Source organism: Anguilla anguilla, chromosome 11 (genome assembly GCF_013347855.1).
Source record: "Anguilla anguilla isolate fAngAng1 chromosome 11, fAngAng1.pri, whole genome shotgun sequence".
Taxonomy (NCBI): Eukaryota; Metazoa; Chordata; class Actinopteri; order Anguilliformes; family Anguillidae; genus Anguilla; species Anguilla anguilla.
The window spans coordinates 15,094,580-15,110,121 of record NC_049211.1 but is presented as its reverse complement, the minus strand read 5'-3'; the positions used below and the strand labels follow the sequence as shown (position 1 = coordinate 15,110,121).

The following is a 15,542-nucleotide window of genomic DNA, read 5'->3' as shown; positions in this document are numbered from 1 at the left end:
TGTGCCTGGATGAACTATGAGCTCCCAGTCACACCTTTGCTTCTTGTACACAGAGAATGCAGCCTGCTCACATTCTGCTTCATCCAAATGTATTTTCAGTTATTAACTTTTTAAATAAACACAAGATTTCACAGCAATGCATTATTTACTTTATTTATTTCCACTTATGGAAACAGAGGGGGGGATCAAAAACAAAAATGATTAAAATAAACTATCAATTGCAGGGGATAAATAAGATTTAGAAAAGAACATCATTTGAATACAGTTTGACTATAAGTGACTCTAGGTGTAACTTTTAAGTAATTCCATGACGGTTGTGGGGATAGTTAATTCTGCAATCTCTAAATCATTGAAAAAAGAAATTGTACTTCATTAACAGTTACAGCACTAGATCAAAACAATTCTGAAGCTACCGTGGAAGCTGTTTTCTCAAGTTTTCCCTCATAATACATAAAATACCACATGCTCAGAATCCAAACATTTTGGCTTACAGTACATTTGACATTTTTTTATGGGGCAGTGTGCATCAACGGCTTGTCTGTCACCAACCCATCATAAAAAAAACTAGAAACTATAGGTAAGAAATAAGGCTAAGAGAGATGGGGCCAAGGAATAAATAATTCAGCTTGAATGTATTCCTTTGGATTTTATACCTTTCCTCTGGTTGGAAAAAATCTAGTGTCAATATAAATTGAATTGAATTTCAGTAATTCATAAAAAAATACGGTAGGCCTAATTTAAAGAGACCTGGAAAAAGTATTGGATTTACCCAACGATATGAATAGATTGATGACACGATAGTCCTGAACTGGAACTAGAAATAAAGAGGGCACCAAATATAACAGACTTAAATTTGATCTGTGGATCCACCTTCAGTGTGTCAACAACTATCTAATTCAGAAGGAATTAGGCTAACATAAACATAAGAATATAACCATAGGTTTTCAGTACCAGTATCAAAGAAGGGACCATTAGGATCCAGCTCAAGAGAAATACGTCCATAAATAGAATAATGTTTCTCTCAAACATTACTAAAAATGTATAAATGTCAGCAGTCAAAATTTGTTCCACGAAATATGTAGTTGAACGCACATTCTTATTCCACCCTCCTTATATAAACTTTGAAAGAAGCCGCCTTTCAGGCTGCGCCAAACGTAGCACATTTCAAAACCAGCTGAGGTACTAAGGGCAGAATACATCATTGTGTAACCAACTCTAGTATGTGGATTCACAGATATGACTAAGCTTGAGGCTAAATCATATGCAAACTGTCGTGTAATTCAATACCACATCGACCGTTAGTGTCGCTTGCAAAAGTCCTTTGTAAAAATGTTCCACTTCTGTGCAAAATCCTTTAACAAAGATGTTCTTTGAGCGTTTCGTTTCCTAGGTACCCCGGTCTCTTGCGTTTTCCAAATTTGTAAAGGACCAATGGCGGGATGTGGCACCTACCAAACACAGACATAATAAGGGTTGAAGCAAGCTACCAATATGAACACATTGGTTAATATACATAAAAATACTGTTCATGTGTGTGTACAATTCAAGTTGAACACATACAATTTTATGCGTTTATGAGTGCGATAAACCTGTGGCTATATGTGTGACCATTTACGCTTTCAAAAAAGCTAATGTGCGCTTACCACATCTTGGTATTACCCGCGCAGAAATTGAATCTCCTCGAGTCATGATGCATGCAGGTGGATGTTTGAAATGTGCGTATGCAATAACTTTATCTGTGCGTCAGTGAAATTAAAATAGAAATTAAATTATAGCCGGTTAGATAAAGCATCTCTCTCTGCCTGTAGGTGAGTACAGTTGTAATGATTAATGTGCTATTAAGCAATCATTTAATATTGTTGTAACTTTAATTGTACAGCTAAAGTTATCAGCTAACCACAGTGGATTTTATAGATTAGCGTGCTAACTACAACCACAACAGCTCATTTAGATGCATAAAAAATGATCATAAATTAATAATGTCAACTACCATATACACTTGAACGAACGTAATAAACACCATCGTTACTTGCTAGTTATTACTAAAAATCTAAGTAACACTAGTTACCTAGCTAAGTTTCTTGTTAGCTAGCTTGCGAGCCTTCTAGGTAGGCAGCGATAACTTTGTAGCATGTGTCCTCCTGATCAATATTTCAGTTATGTTTTTGAAAGAAAACCAGCCGGGCTGTCTGAACTGCAGTAACGAGTTAGGATTTGTAGTTATGTACCTTTAATAGAGTGTGGATACCCAGCTATGTTGGCCAACGAAATGTGATTTCTGGCGACCATTTAGCTAGCCAACGTTAGTCAGTTACATAGCTAGCTAACATTAAGCTATTCAATTAAACCCCTTTGAAGAGTAGTTTTTTTTAAGGTATGTTTCTTCTTAATTCTAAGTGAGTATTCTAGAACTCTAATTATTTCAGTTACCAGCAGTGATTGTTACATCAGCATTAGAGATTTCACTTAAGAACATTCTAATCACATATTTGTGATTAGGTCTTATATTTTATATTTGTGATATTTCAAATTAAAGGGTTAAATTATTTGGTGGCTGCACAGTAATCTTAGCCATAACAAACTGCGCGATATAGCCTAGTTCTATAGTGATATAGTTGGTTTACTCAAAAATGATAGCCAAGCCTGAATTTAAATGAAATTTCATTTTAGTAGGTTGTAGCCTATGTACTAGTGACTGCAAAAGTACAGGACAGTTAGTCACATTAAATGATTTAATGTAATGGCTATAACAAGTAATTTAACCAAATTATGTAGTTGTCATCAAAAACTTCAAAAGTTTAATTTATGTTGAAGACTTCCATATTTTATTGAGAATTGTGTGGATATTAAAATTAAGCTAAGTGGACAATGGAATGGGGGTTGAACACAGCTTATTACATTTGCTCTTGTGGTTGAAGAAAACAAGGGGTTTGTAAATGGAAAGCCAAGAAATCGCTGGCCTTCCTCCCCTAGTGGGCAACCAAAAACCTTTTGGTAGACCAGAAACATTACTGTAAGTTATTAAAACCACAAACTAAAATAGTCTTTGGCGGATAGCCACCAACCAAAGCAATTGATCTGGTCAAGATCCAGTTTCCTCTCAGAGGTGTGAAAGTTTTCCCACAACAGCTGAAAATAAAATGGGGAAATAGTGTTGTTTCAGTAAGGGCAAGGGCAATTACTCATTGTCTTTTCGTTTATTTACACAAGCTCCTCTGTGAGGCTATTACCATTCAGATCTTTCCCATAAAGAAGGAAGTGCTGAACTGGGAAATATTGGCAGGGAAGCTGCATGGCTTTCCTGAATTGCCATGTTTGGTACCTTCCCCTCCTTTGAAAAGCTTTCCATGGAACTTTTAGATGAAAAATCTTTACTTTTTTGTGTATGTGTGAAAATACTCTAACCAGACCCTTTTACTTTATTTAGAAAAATCTGAAACAACATTTTTTTGTCTTCAAGTCGCCTGTCCTCCTGCTCAACAAGTGATTTGGATTTCAGCATGATTCCCTTTATTTTTCTGTCAACCAGTAATGTCTAGGTCACTTGGCAAGGACATTGCTGGTTGTGCAGTTGCACTCATTAGTATTGGTTGTGGCTGACGCATGTGCAGACACATCTGAAATGAGCTGGCTTGCTTTGTGACGCCTAGCCCGTATTGGATGTCCTCTGTGATTTTGTGTTCCTCTAATTGGATGCAATGTGTGGTGTCTCTCTGAGATGGTACACATCTTTGCCCACGGAACAGTTCTGAATAAAGTGTAAAGCAGAGGCTATGGCACTCTTCTCTGCTTTAGGAAATCCTGAAAGGCTTGCTCAGTTTAAAACCAGTTTAACAGGCCTTTTTGAAAAACCTATGCAACAGTGTGGTGCATGCATTAGCTTACAATTGATAAGGAGATCTAAATAAAAGAATCTAAAAATTTCAAAGCATGGATTTGAAACCGTGCTGACCTCAGAGTACAAGCTGTCAGGTTTTTGGAATCCTGTCAATGGTCTGTTTTTTCAGTTTTGTCATGTGCTGCAATAAGCAGGAAACTTATCATGCCACTCCCTGCTCATTTTCCAAACTCTTTCAGGAGAATGTAGCCTAGTTCAGTTCCACAGAAAGGACAGGTTAATGCCTTGGAAAGGAACTTTATCAACCTTAAGTTGTATGAACTCTGATTCAACTTTTCAGCATGTAAACTGTACGGTACTGTTCTCCTTTTCTCTTTCTCTCTGTCCCGCACCCCATTCAATAAGCACATGTACTGTAGCTCCTGTGTAAAAGTGGAATTTGTTCAGGAAAAAAAAAGGTTGTATAGGCTACATATGAGAGAGTGGGATGGGAAGTGTGTCATTTACTCGTACACAGACTCATTACTGCTCTGACACAAGTACTGATTTTGCCTGTGTTTTATCACTACGGGAAGCATCACCTTACATTAGGGTTAGGGTTGTTGTATTAATGGTTATCATTTTTAGGATTATGCGTTTTGTAGGACCATTGAGGTTTCATACATTTGAAAAATGAAAAGGCCAGGGAAAAGCCTTAAGGGCCCCTGGCTTCCCCTCCCCCACCCCTTGTGTTAATATTACTGGGGTCGTGGGTGACCTTGCTCTTGTGTGCTCCGGTTTACTGTGTGGTTTTTTTAGGTGGCCCCACTTCCCCTCGTGTCAGCAGGGTAACGTGCACCCGTGATCTCCATCCCCCTCGCACCTTCTCCCTGCATTTTGCCGGCAAAGGGCCAGATCGGCAGGTGTCAGGTTACTGCAACCCTGTAGACCTGCATGCCAGCCCTCTCAGGTTTGACCCGCTAGCAGCACGGTGGGTGTACAGTGTCCCAGTGCCGGGGACTGAAGCACGTTAGCCAGCACGTTAGCCAGCGTGCTCCCTGTGCAGCTTCGCAAGCCCCTTTGCACACGTCAAGTAAGGTAAGCTTAACCAGCAAAGCTGCCACTCCAGCGGTTCTGCAGAGGGGCAGAGAGGGTTGTCGTTGCCTGGCAGACGGTGTTTGCATGCTCATTTTAAATTCAGCAGGACACAGCTCTTCTGCTGCATTGGCATGTGAAGTAATCCACTCCACAGCCCATAGAAGCAAATGTCAGAACACTCGAGTTAAACGTTCAAAGATGCTTTGCAGTCAGTTACTGATGCAATACATGAATTGTTGTGACTACTAATATTGTTAAAAGTAAATTTATTTTCGAATAAGACTGATGGTAAACGATAATATAGCCTATATTGAGACAACATTTGTAAAGTGGATGTGTCTGTTTGTTGGTATAAGTTCATACAGAAGTCACCCGGAGTGTACTTTGCTGAATCTTGGCTCGCATTAAAGAATCATTTAACGTTGTCATTACTCACCCACGGTAGTGAATTTTTAATGCTAGCCAAGTAATGCAATTACAAGTAATGCTCCTGATGTCATTCATGTGACATGAGAAGCATCCAGCATTAGAAAATAATTTAGCAGTGTTGTTCACTGGGCATGGTTTTTCTCAGCTACCTTCACAGGAAAAAGTGGCCAGAAAACATGCATGATTAATGTCAGAATCATGAGCATTTGCACATTCAAGTTTAAAAAAATAAAATGTTGTTTGGCCATCATACTTTTATGGGATAGCAGACAGTTTTTATGTGCCATCTGAGATGGATGTGGACTACCCGCACAGTATAAAAACTGATATTTATATCAAGTACGAAGAAATTTATCTGTAAATTTTGCAACCTCTGGAACAAACATCGCTGTGCAAACTGATTTTGTAATTACCTGACAGGTTTTCTTGCTTAAGACATCAAGTCCCCAAATACCCCAGTAACCACTGTTGTCGAACCATCCGGTCCTCCGACACATCTGTAAAAATATAAAATGACCTTCACTGCAGATGGGCCGATTCAAAACATGCATTAAACTGAAATGGTTCCAAAAACCTCCTGAAAGTGAAACGGGCATCATGGTTTTTACACGTACGCACGCACAGTAGTTATGAAGCTTTTCAGGTCTGGTGGAATGTGAGCATGATTTCTCATGTCTCTCAATGTTGTGGATTTAAAATGGTGGCAGTGGTTGGGTGAAAAGCTGGCTCTCCCTCACAGCACACTTTTCCCTGCTCATGTGAAGAGCGTCCAGGCTGCTATTGCTATGCAAACATTCTTTGGCCTTGTGCATGTCATTGATCTCTTTTCTGTTTATGTACTTTGTGGGGCAAGTAGCATAGGTTTATTTGGACTTGTTAACCTTCCTTTTCCCCCTGTAGTTGTGGGATGGCTGTGCAGTTCAAATGTTGTGGTTGAGGGTGAGGTCAATGAAGGGCCTGTGGGATGTTGGCAAAGGTGGACTTGGCACATGAAGAATGCTGATGTATGCACTTGTCCTGAGTAAGTTGTGTTGACCACATACACACATAAAGGAACACATGGAAACATGCAGGAAATTAGGTACGTTTTCACACTCGTAGGAACATGTGTGGTCTCAGACTGCAGAAAGGGATCCCAATCTACTGACTGGCACGTTTTCACACGTTCACTGCAGCAGCGACCAATCGCTGTTACACGTTTACCCCTGTGGTGGTGAACTCTACCCGTAAACCACAGTCTGACATTGAGTCAGTAGTATGTCTCTTCGCACGGTGTACCACCCTCTTGTTGCCAAACTGTTCCGGGGATGACTAGTTATGAATATTCATGAGCAGAGCAGTCCGGGTTGTATTGTGCTTCTGAATAATTAGCCCTTAAAATGATACTGTGCGAAACCGTAGTGATTAAACTCGGAAGCAAACAAGCATGACTTGTGTCTGTAATGAATATGCAGGAGCACCTGCTTTCACCAGTACCCTACAAATTGAACGATTCTGGGTGTAGGATTTTCAGTGTTAAGTGTAGCAAGTTGGGCCTCTCATTTATACTGATCTGAAGTGTCTTATTTGACTATAAGGGACAGAAAATTATGATACAGGGAACTGGTTTCAGAAAAAAATCTAATGGTTTTATGTAAACTCATCAGACAACATTTCACCTTTTTTCTGCGCACGCTCTACTTTCTGTCCCTTGTGAACAGGATGTGTTTCTTTCTAAATCAGTGTTAATCCTACATGAAATCCTACTGAAACATGTCCCCCATTGGAATTCCTTATCATGTTTGTGGTCTGTCCCAGCTGACTTGTGCATGTCTTGCGAAGCACTTGGTGCTGTTCAAAGGGTCTTTTGACTGCAGTCCTGCAACTGTCCTTTGCTGTCATTGGGACTGTTGGGCTGTCAAGGACTAAGCTTCATATGTAGCCTAACTGGCAGACTGCAGATGCCCTCCTGATGGGTGACACTGGACAGCTGTGCGTCACTTTGCTGGACTAGAACGGCTAGGATTCGACAGATTTGGTAGCGCTTTATTGCACCAAACAGGCAGGATAATTTTGTGTTTAATGTGAGAATGTTGGCCTTTAGTGTTCTGCTTCTGTTTTGCACTTTGGCTGTTTTGCAGAGTTTGCAGCCGTGAACAATGGGCAGGTTACAGTCTAGCTCTGCAGGTGCATACCTGTTCGTTTATATGTTGTTGACACATTTGAATGTAAGTTCTCTAACCAAATGTGCTGTAGAGTCACTTTGCTATCCGGTGAGTAATATGGACCAAGTGCTTTACCACCACCACCAGCACTCTTGTCCCCCTCAACCGTTTGATTTTACTGTCTATCGGTAAGCAAATCCCAACCCTTCATGCAAATCCTTTTATGGTCCTACTTCCATTGCTGACAGGCAGTTTTATGCCATGAGAAACAGTATGAAGATAGTATGGAGCATCACCACAGTACTGTTTATGTAGCTATGTTTCTTTATCAGCTGTTTAGACCACCAGTGACAACATTTATCTCTAATTAGGAATTTGTTATCCCTTGAGCAGCTAAAGCCTAATGAGTCCAAATTATACTTTTATTTATGGGGCCCAATAGGGATTTGCTTTGGAATTTATTCAACAGACTTGCAGCCAAGAGGGCACAGATAATTGTAACTGTATATTACAATTTTTTATCACCAGTTTATGGGGCCTTTTTCCATTGAATATGGTTTTGGCTTTTATTGCTGTTTTGTAATGCCGCCAAATACCCATGAAGCAAGGTGGTGGAGAACACCTTTTTTGCAGGCAACAGCTGTTCCAGGAATATGGATTTTCTGTGCTGCAAGTATGTTGGCCTTGAGAAGCTTAAAATGTTAGTTTGCATTTGAAATGCACTTTGGCAATAAGCAACTGCTAAGAGACTAAATGTAAATTGGCAGTTGATTTTCCACCAAACCGGTGGGCTGCATTCCGATCACTTGTCCATAATTTGGTTAGCATGTTCGGTAATGCATGGTCTTCATTACGCAGCGCCTTAATTGCACACACCTTTGATGCTGATGCGCAAATGGCGGTTCACGTGTCTCTGCGTTCGATAAAAAGGCAGGTGATTCTGCATATTGCATTTATTTCCTTGTTTATATTTGTGTATGTGTGTTTGTGTTTATATTGGTTTAATCATATAGCTTGAATTATTTCTAGCAGTCCTTTGAGGTTTATGTGTTAGTCCTTCTTGGTCTGTATTATAATTGGCTTGTAGTGTCCGTTTCCAGTCCTGGCATTACCAATAGATAGCTACACATTTCAGTTAGCTATATATATATATATATATATGAAATGCTTATAGGCTGATCTGTGTATACACAGCATTATCCATAGTGCTGGCAAATGAGCATGATTTAGCTATTATACCAGCACAGTTTTATTTAGTCCCCAAACGGGCATGCTTTTTGCTATAGTTTCCTCTTATTGCCCTGCTAATGAGCAGAGCTTGGCCTAGCTTAGTTTTCACTGCAGTGTGAGGGCGCTTGAGTGTGTAAGTAGCATGATGGGCTGAGGAAATGCGCAGCAGGAAAGGATGGTGCTGAATCTTTCAGCAGCCTTCAGCCTCGGTCATTCTTCTCCAACCAATCAGCTCCTCACAGGGTCTCTAACTGGCGCAAGCCACTCCTAAGTGACCTGAGCAGAAGGTTACCAAACCCATACCATGGCTGGTGTGTGAAATTATTTTTGCTTGCTTTACTTTTAAGGTAAGTCATGGCTTTCTCAGAGACCGTAAGGAGGCCTGGACCGTATTGGGTTTTGTCCCTGATTTAGCGCCTGATGGGCTCCAATATTCGCCCACTTAATTTCTTAAAATACACATGTGGAAATGAGACACTCATGCATTTTAATAAGCCTGTAAAACATTTTTTTTATTATAAAATGTAATTGAATTTGCTTGCTCATTCCAGCGGCATAATTTCCCTTTTGCATTTTTGATATATATATTTTTTAAAACACCAAGTTTATTGGAGGAACGAAACGCTAACCGAAGTGTTTCATTATGTGTAGTAGGTCTGGGCCTGCTTGGATTTTAAAGAGTCAGGTTAGTGAGGTATTTGCAAGTGCACTTAAGTGCAACATGAAAGCTGTTGCGACTCATTGGACGCTTTGCATGTAAAATAAGTGAAGATCTGATTAATGGCCCATGTGTGTTACTTTGATTAGCTATTTGCTGGCTCGCGTATTTGAAGCGGGGTTCTGAAGATGTAGCAAGGGTATTACATACCCTCTCTTGCAGTTTATAGCCTAATATTATAGTTCTCACATGGAAAATGATACATGATATCCATACTGGGTGGAAATGTAATATACTGTGTACACCACACCATTTGGTTGTTTTAATTACCCAAAATTCCTTGTGGTTTTCAGATGTGTTCTTTGAAGTCTTCCACTTGCAGGTCACGGGACAGTATGGAAATCCATAAAATGATTTGGCTGTTTGCTTTTCCCTGCAGAACCTTTGCACCCATTTTTCTGAGGTTGGACTGAAACCTACTTCTCTTAATTTCCATCCAGTACAGTGGAAATAATGTGCAGTATATAAAATAAACCATTAAACCACTTTGGTGACAGTGACTGTTTGAATGTCCCTGATATTCTGCGTAATAGTCTCAGGTTATGAAGTGTGTCGTGTGTATAACATGGTATACACTATGTTATTGTGTATAAGCTGTTTACAGCCACTTATAATCCTGTGTACATGGTAATCAGAGTATCCCAAGCAAAGCCTGTAGAACATGTCTTCCAGATAAATGTTTTGTAACTATTATCTGGAAGAGATGCTGGCTTTTACGCTGCCTTGTTTTCCCCCCCCCCCACTTTTACAAAAACAGGTTATGGCTCACAGGACATTGTTGCACTGGTTTATTCTGTCCAGATATCCCGTTGTATTTATGTGTTTTGTAACTGGTAGTCAGGAAATGTGTCTTGTGGTCACTCCAAGGTGAGGCTTTTGGGTTCTCTGTGACTGTAAGCTAGCGAATGACTTGTCTTATGCTGGTATGCAAATATAGTCACTATTTAAAATAGCCAGAGGGCACAGTTAGGTGACTTGTATACAAGGCATGTATGGGCACCGGCTAGCTGTTGGATTGCTTTCGGGTTTTAGAGCTTCGAATGTAAATGTGTCACGAGACGTCAGTGCTTGTGGGCTGGACTGCTTTGGGGGGGGGGGGGGGGGTACGGTGGTCCCCATGGCAGTGTTTACTGAGGGTCATTATTGTTACAGTAAACTCTCCTGCCCCAGTCCGGTGGTGTGTTTCAGAGCAGTAGCGGGGACAGGACCCAGGGCCGAGCTGCTTACGCAGTACCTGCAGGCTGTTTGAGTCGCTGCACTGCGTACCTGTGCACCAGGCCTTCTCCTCACTGGGGTTTGAACTGCAACAGAACAACACACAATGCTTTAATTACATGGAGACGAACCGCAGGGCCTGAAACGGATTCAAAAACACAATCACACTGCAGTGGAGGGCTATAATAATGGCATGAGCGTTACTTTTAAAAATGTAATGTTTACCCTCAGGACAGTGCACATCAGAGGCACAATGTGCCATAAGTTTTAATGGGTATGAGTTTAAATGCATCATTTGTTTAGTTTTTTTTTTCTTTCTTTCATTCGAAGCTTGAATTTCAAGTCCTTATTGATATTTGTCTTCCTATTCATTAAAAGAGGCTTTAGGATTGTCTGTAATATCGTGCACAAGGATGGCTTTGTCGCTGTAGGCCTCTATGCTGGGCCTGAAGATCCAGTTTACACAATGTTGCCACTATGTTTCAGCAGCGTTAGCACGCAGCTAGCTCTGCCACTGTTACTGAAAAACACTTGGCTCTGTGTGTTTCCTGACCCGTAAGTTTGAGGTGATACATGGTTGTCTGAGTCTGTACCACCTTGAGTCAGGAAGCAGAGTCAGAGTGTTGCTCTATATGTGGCCAGTATGCTCTGACTAATGCACCAGACAGGATTAGTGTGTGTGTGTGTGTGTGTGTGTGTGTGTGAGTGTGAGTGAGTGTTTGCGGGGAAGTCATGTGCTTCCTGAGTACAAAGGTAAAAGTGTAGATTCCCTAGTCTCTCCCAGTTTGTTTGTGCCTGTGACAGACCTCCCTCTTTAATCCCCTGTGTTTGTGCCATGTTATACAGTCATGGTCTGTGTGACATTTGTTCTGCAGCTTGGCTGAAAAAGATTTTTCTGAAGCCAGTAATACAAGGAATGTGTGGGTGAGTGGTGCTTGCTGTCAATCTATACCACATAGCTGAATTCCTCTCACTATTTGTCGGAAGTAATTGTGCTTTTATCTGTCAGTAGCCAATGACGTAGGTTCTTTTGACCTCGGTTGTTCTGTTGAGGTTGTGGTCAGAGCTCAAAGGACAGGCTAGGTTGCCCCACACAACCATCTTCACATGGGTGTTTCCCAGTTAATGATCAATTGGTGTTGGTGCTTGGAATGGACTGCATTTCTATTGCTAGGACAAGGGCTTTTCCAAGCCTGTGACTGCTTCATTCAACAGTGATTGTGTAGCTGTATGTTTTTGGTAGTAAATTAGCCATGATAGTTCAGATAAAATGGCCACATTTATGCCTGGTTGTTTCATGCATTCTGTGTATCCAGATTAAATCCGGTTAGGCATTATCCACATAAAAACGCAGGTGCACCAAAATCCGATCACGTAAACCACTTCAGGAGGAGGTCTTAGATGCATTTGAGACGGATGTTAGACCAGTGTGAATGCATCCATCTCTCCAAGGCACGTATGACAAGCGAAACTCCTCCTGAAGTATAGCATCACGCGACGTGGCCGTCCCCCAAAGCAGAATGCACACAGCTTCACGAGCACAACGAGCATGGAGGACACGCATGGTTGGAGTTCCAGAGAAACGAAATGCTCACCAGCGATATATGGTCAGATACTTCTGTTCAGAACAAACTTCAGAGTACTTAAAGAAATCAAACTATTTTTGCTCCAGCTGCAACCGGGGTCGCTGCTGTATTAAACCATCTCATCAGCCATCTTCTGTTGTACACTGCCTACCGACTATGGCATCTTCCCTTATCTTTAAAAAACTGAAAAATTCCATACAAAGTTGCTACTTTGGAAACAGCTGCCATCTTTGCTTTCCAAGAGGTGGAAAAAAAACTGGAAGTCGTTTGTTGCTTCGCTGTCCAGCCTTACGTTGGCTTTCTACCTCCAGTTTGGGGGATGTTTTAATGGACCTGCATGCTCTGATGTTGAGTGACTTTGAGTGAGTCTTCTATGTGCGCTCCCTTTTACTTGCTGGTAGTGTAACTTACTGCCATTCAGTCCACCTCAATAGGGGCATCAGTAATGGGATGCATGTCTGCAAACCACCTGCAGGTAGCGCAAAATACTTTTTAAAGTCTATTTTTTGGGTGTTATCGGACACCATACACCCATTAAAATATACTGTAATTCAGTTGCCTGGATACAACTGACCATAACTTAAGTGCACTGCCATTGGCAGAGTTTTTTATTCTTTTCCAGGTATGTGATGAGAAACCTTCCTGAGAGATTTCCTTAGGTTTTTCCATAGTTATGCTTTGATTGGTTTATTTACCCCCTCAATACAGTCTGTGCCCATTCCTCCACCGTACTGGGGTTCCCCAGATTGTATTACACCCACAGGGCAGAGTTGCAGGGCAGAGATCCAGCTCTTCCTGCTCACAGACGGGAGGTGTGTATGTTGGAAGGGTTTCTGAAAACAGACCCGGCTAAGCGATTGCCAGGAAATGAGTGCATGTGTTGGAACGGGTGAGGGAAGGGCTGTTCAAACGGAGCGTGCTCTCGCTGCAGAATGTTTGGCCACTCATTTATTCACTGCCCTCTGCTCCATGCCAAAGTAGCAGGTAAAGGAGGGGCTGCATAACTGCAACAGGAGGAGGGCGGGGAGAAAAAAAGAAAAAAAGTCATGTGATCATTTGGAAAGGAACTGCTCCCTTGGAAGTGGTTCTTCCTGATTCGACACACAGGACGGAGGAGGAGTATTTAGCTGAGAGCCAGACTGAGTAATACAGGTTTGAGCGCTCTGTCCCACACGCACGCACACACCGAGCTGTACGCTCACACGCCAGGCGCTGCTGTGAACTCTCATCGACTGCTAAGGAAGTTCCGGAGTTCCAGAAGCTACCACGCGCGTAAGTCACTACTGGAAAGTGAACTGAACAGTATCGGTGTGATTGGAAAGCTGTATGTCTGTATTGGGCTGGGGTGTCTCATCTATTTACAGTTTTTCTGCTTAGAATGATCACTACCGTGTGTCTGTCTCTGTAGATATGTCATTGTATGTATATGTGTGTGTGTTTGTGTAATATATTTGCTCTCTATACGTACATATTTTGTATTTGTTTGTACTATAGGTATATACATAGCTACAAACACAAACCTTCATGAATGTAATATTATGTGACAGTATTTTGTCTTTATCAGATCTCTAGGATACATGTTCATGTGTAGACTTGACTCTTGTAGCGATAGGTGTTCGTGTCATGATATGTTTGGCAAGTGAGGCATTTGTAATAGACTGATGGGCTCTTTCATAAGTGTTTTGCAAAAAAAATAAGGTGACAAATCAAATTTGCCAAAATGCAGTCAGAATTTTCTTGCGTTTCTGGTTTATGCGGCCCTGAGGTTAGAAATGTCCCGATCTGTAAACACTGTACACCTGTCCTTGATTATAACATTTAGAAGACACTCGCAAAATTATTTGCAGTTTTTCTTTCATATAATTTTTACTTGTGTGTTTTTGTGTTTGTCGCATGCGTATTTTGTGTCATTTTTCTTTAGTTGTCATGGTAATGTGGAAGTGCGGGTTTTCTGAATGTTGTGGCTCACACTGCTGGTACAGTGTCGCTGTTTTGGGGAACGCTCCAGACATTCCTGTGGCGATTCGTATCGAGACATTTTTTAGAAGAGCTCCATGAACAGAACCGCGCTGTTACGCTTCTAACAGTCGCAGGCGTCCAGTCAGATCAGATATGTTTTCTGAGCCCCATGTTTCCCTGTTCTTTACGCCACCATATCTCCTCTCGGCGACAGCAGAGCAAACACACCTGGGCCGGCTCTGGCGGGCTCTAGCTCAGGTACTTTGGACTTTGCGCGCGGTCGGCCTTGGCGGAATGCCCTCGCGGGTTGGCGGTTGGCTGCCTCCGCGGCGGGCACGCAGGGGCCGGGGAGAAGTGGAGCTCAGCGACGGGGAAAAGGAGCAGAAACAACACGCGGCCCCCGTCTGTGCACACAGGGTCTGTGTGTTTGTGCGCGCCCCTGCGTGTCTTTGGAATGTATTAATAGCAGGGAGGCTTTCCCAGCCTGAGAGGGTCTGTCGTCAGCCGGATCTGCGCGGGGGCCTCGTTCGGTGGGCTGCCCGTCTGTTCCAGAAACGCAGACGCCAGGCACGCACAAAAAAAACACCACAAAAATGTACACGCGGCTGTCTAGGGTCGACATCCTGTTAGTCAGGGTCATAGTACGTGTCAGTGTGTGGTTTGTCAATAAATTATGTAGGGGAATCTGTCTGATCAATAACCTGTGGAAACGGCATGCATGCTGGGTTTGCTCTCGGTCCGTTCCGCCATGCTGTCCCTCCCCCTGATCTCTGGGGGAGGCAGGAATGAGAGCAATGCGTTTGTGCGGTTGCCGTCGCCAACGACTGGTGGGAAAAGGCGCTGTAGCTCAGCTTCTGTCTCTCTCTCTCTCTCTCTCTCTCTCTCTCAGGTGAGGCGGGCCGACAGTTTTGCTGGCCGTTGCCGTGGTCCCCTCTCCCTTTCTTGTCCAATTAGGCGAATTAGGCTGGGCCGACGCTGGCCTCCGCACGTCTGTGATAAGTGACTTATTCCCCTCGGGTCCGCGGCGCCACCTGCTCAGATCTGATTATGTTGTTAGCTTTAGTCGGGCTGTTTGTTGTACGGGGCATTGCGTGCGGGACTCGGTCAGGCCTGACCGATGGGGCACTATGTAGGCCAGGGGGCCACGGGTATGGGAAGGGGGGGACGGGGGGGCAGTGGAACACTGGGAACCGCGGCACAGCTAATGATGAATGTGACAGAAAATGAGTATTGAGGATGTCCAGAGGCCACAAACACAGACAGTAATTGGGGCGAGGGCTGCGCTGGAATAACAGCGTTTGCGCTCTAATGAGCGTGTTCCACTGTTGACTTTGTCCCGTGGAGGA

General features: G+C 42.6%; 1 protein-coding gene and 1 long non-coding RNA gene across 6 annotated transcripts in view; one reads left to right on the top strand and one right to left on the bottom strand.

Moving 5' to 3' along the window:
* wu:fa11c10 (protein FAM110B) overlaps positions 1–15,542 on the top strand; it is a 38,366-nt gene that overhangs the window by 16,330 nt on the left and 6,494 nt on the right. Inside the window, exon 1 of one of the 4 annotated variants that reach the window (XM_035382612.1) lies at positions 1,687–1,808. The exons of 2 other annotated variants lie outside the window; for them this stretch is intronic. The gene's annotated coding sequence lies outside the window, so the exon portion shown is untranslated. Of the gene's footprint in view, positions 1–1,686; positions 1,809–12,704; positions 13,510–15,542 lie in introns of those variants that run through there. One more of the 4 variants, XM_035382611.1, reaches the window with a different exon arrangement.
* On the bottom strand, positions 138–6,094 carry LOC118208194. 2 transcript variants are annotated; one of them, XR_004761526.1, is made up of 3 exons: positions 5,959–6,094; positions 5,758–5,841; positions 138–1,448 (listed from the first exon to the last, which is right to left on the bottom strand). It is a non-coding gene; the product is annotated as an uncharacterized LOC118208194 (long non-coding RNA). The 2 variants fall into 2 exon arrangements; XR_004761525.1 differs by having other exon boundaries at positions 5,758–6,071.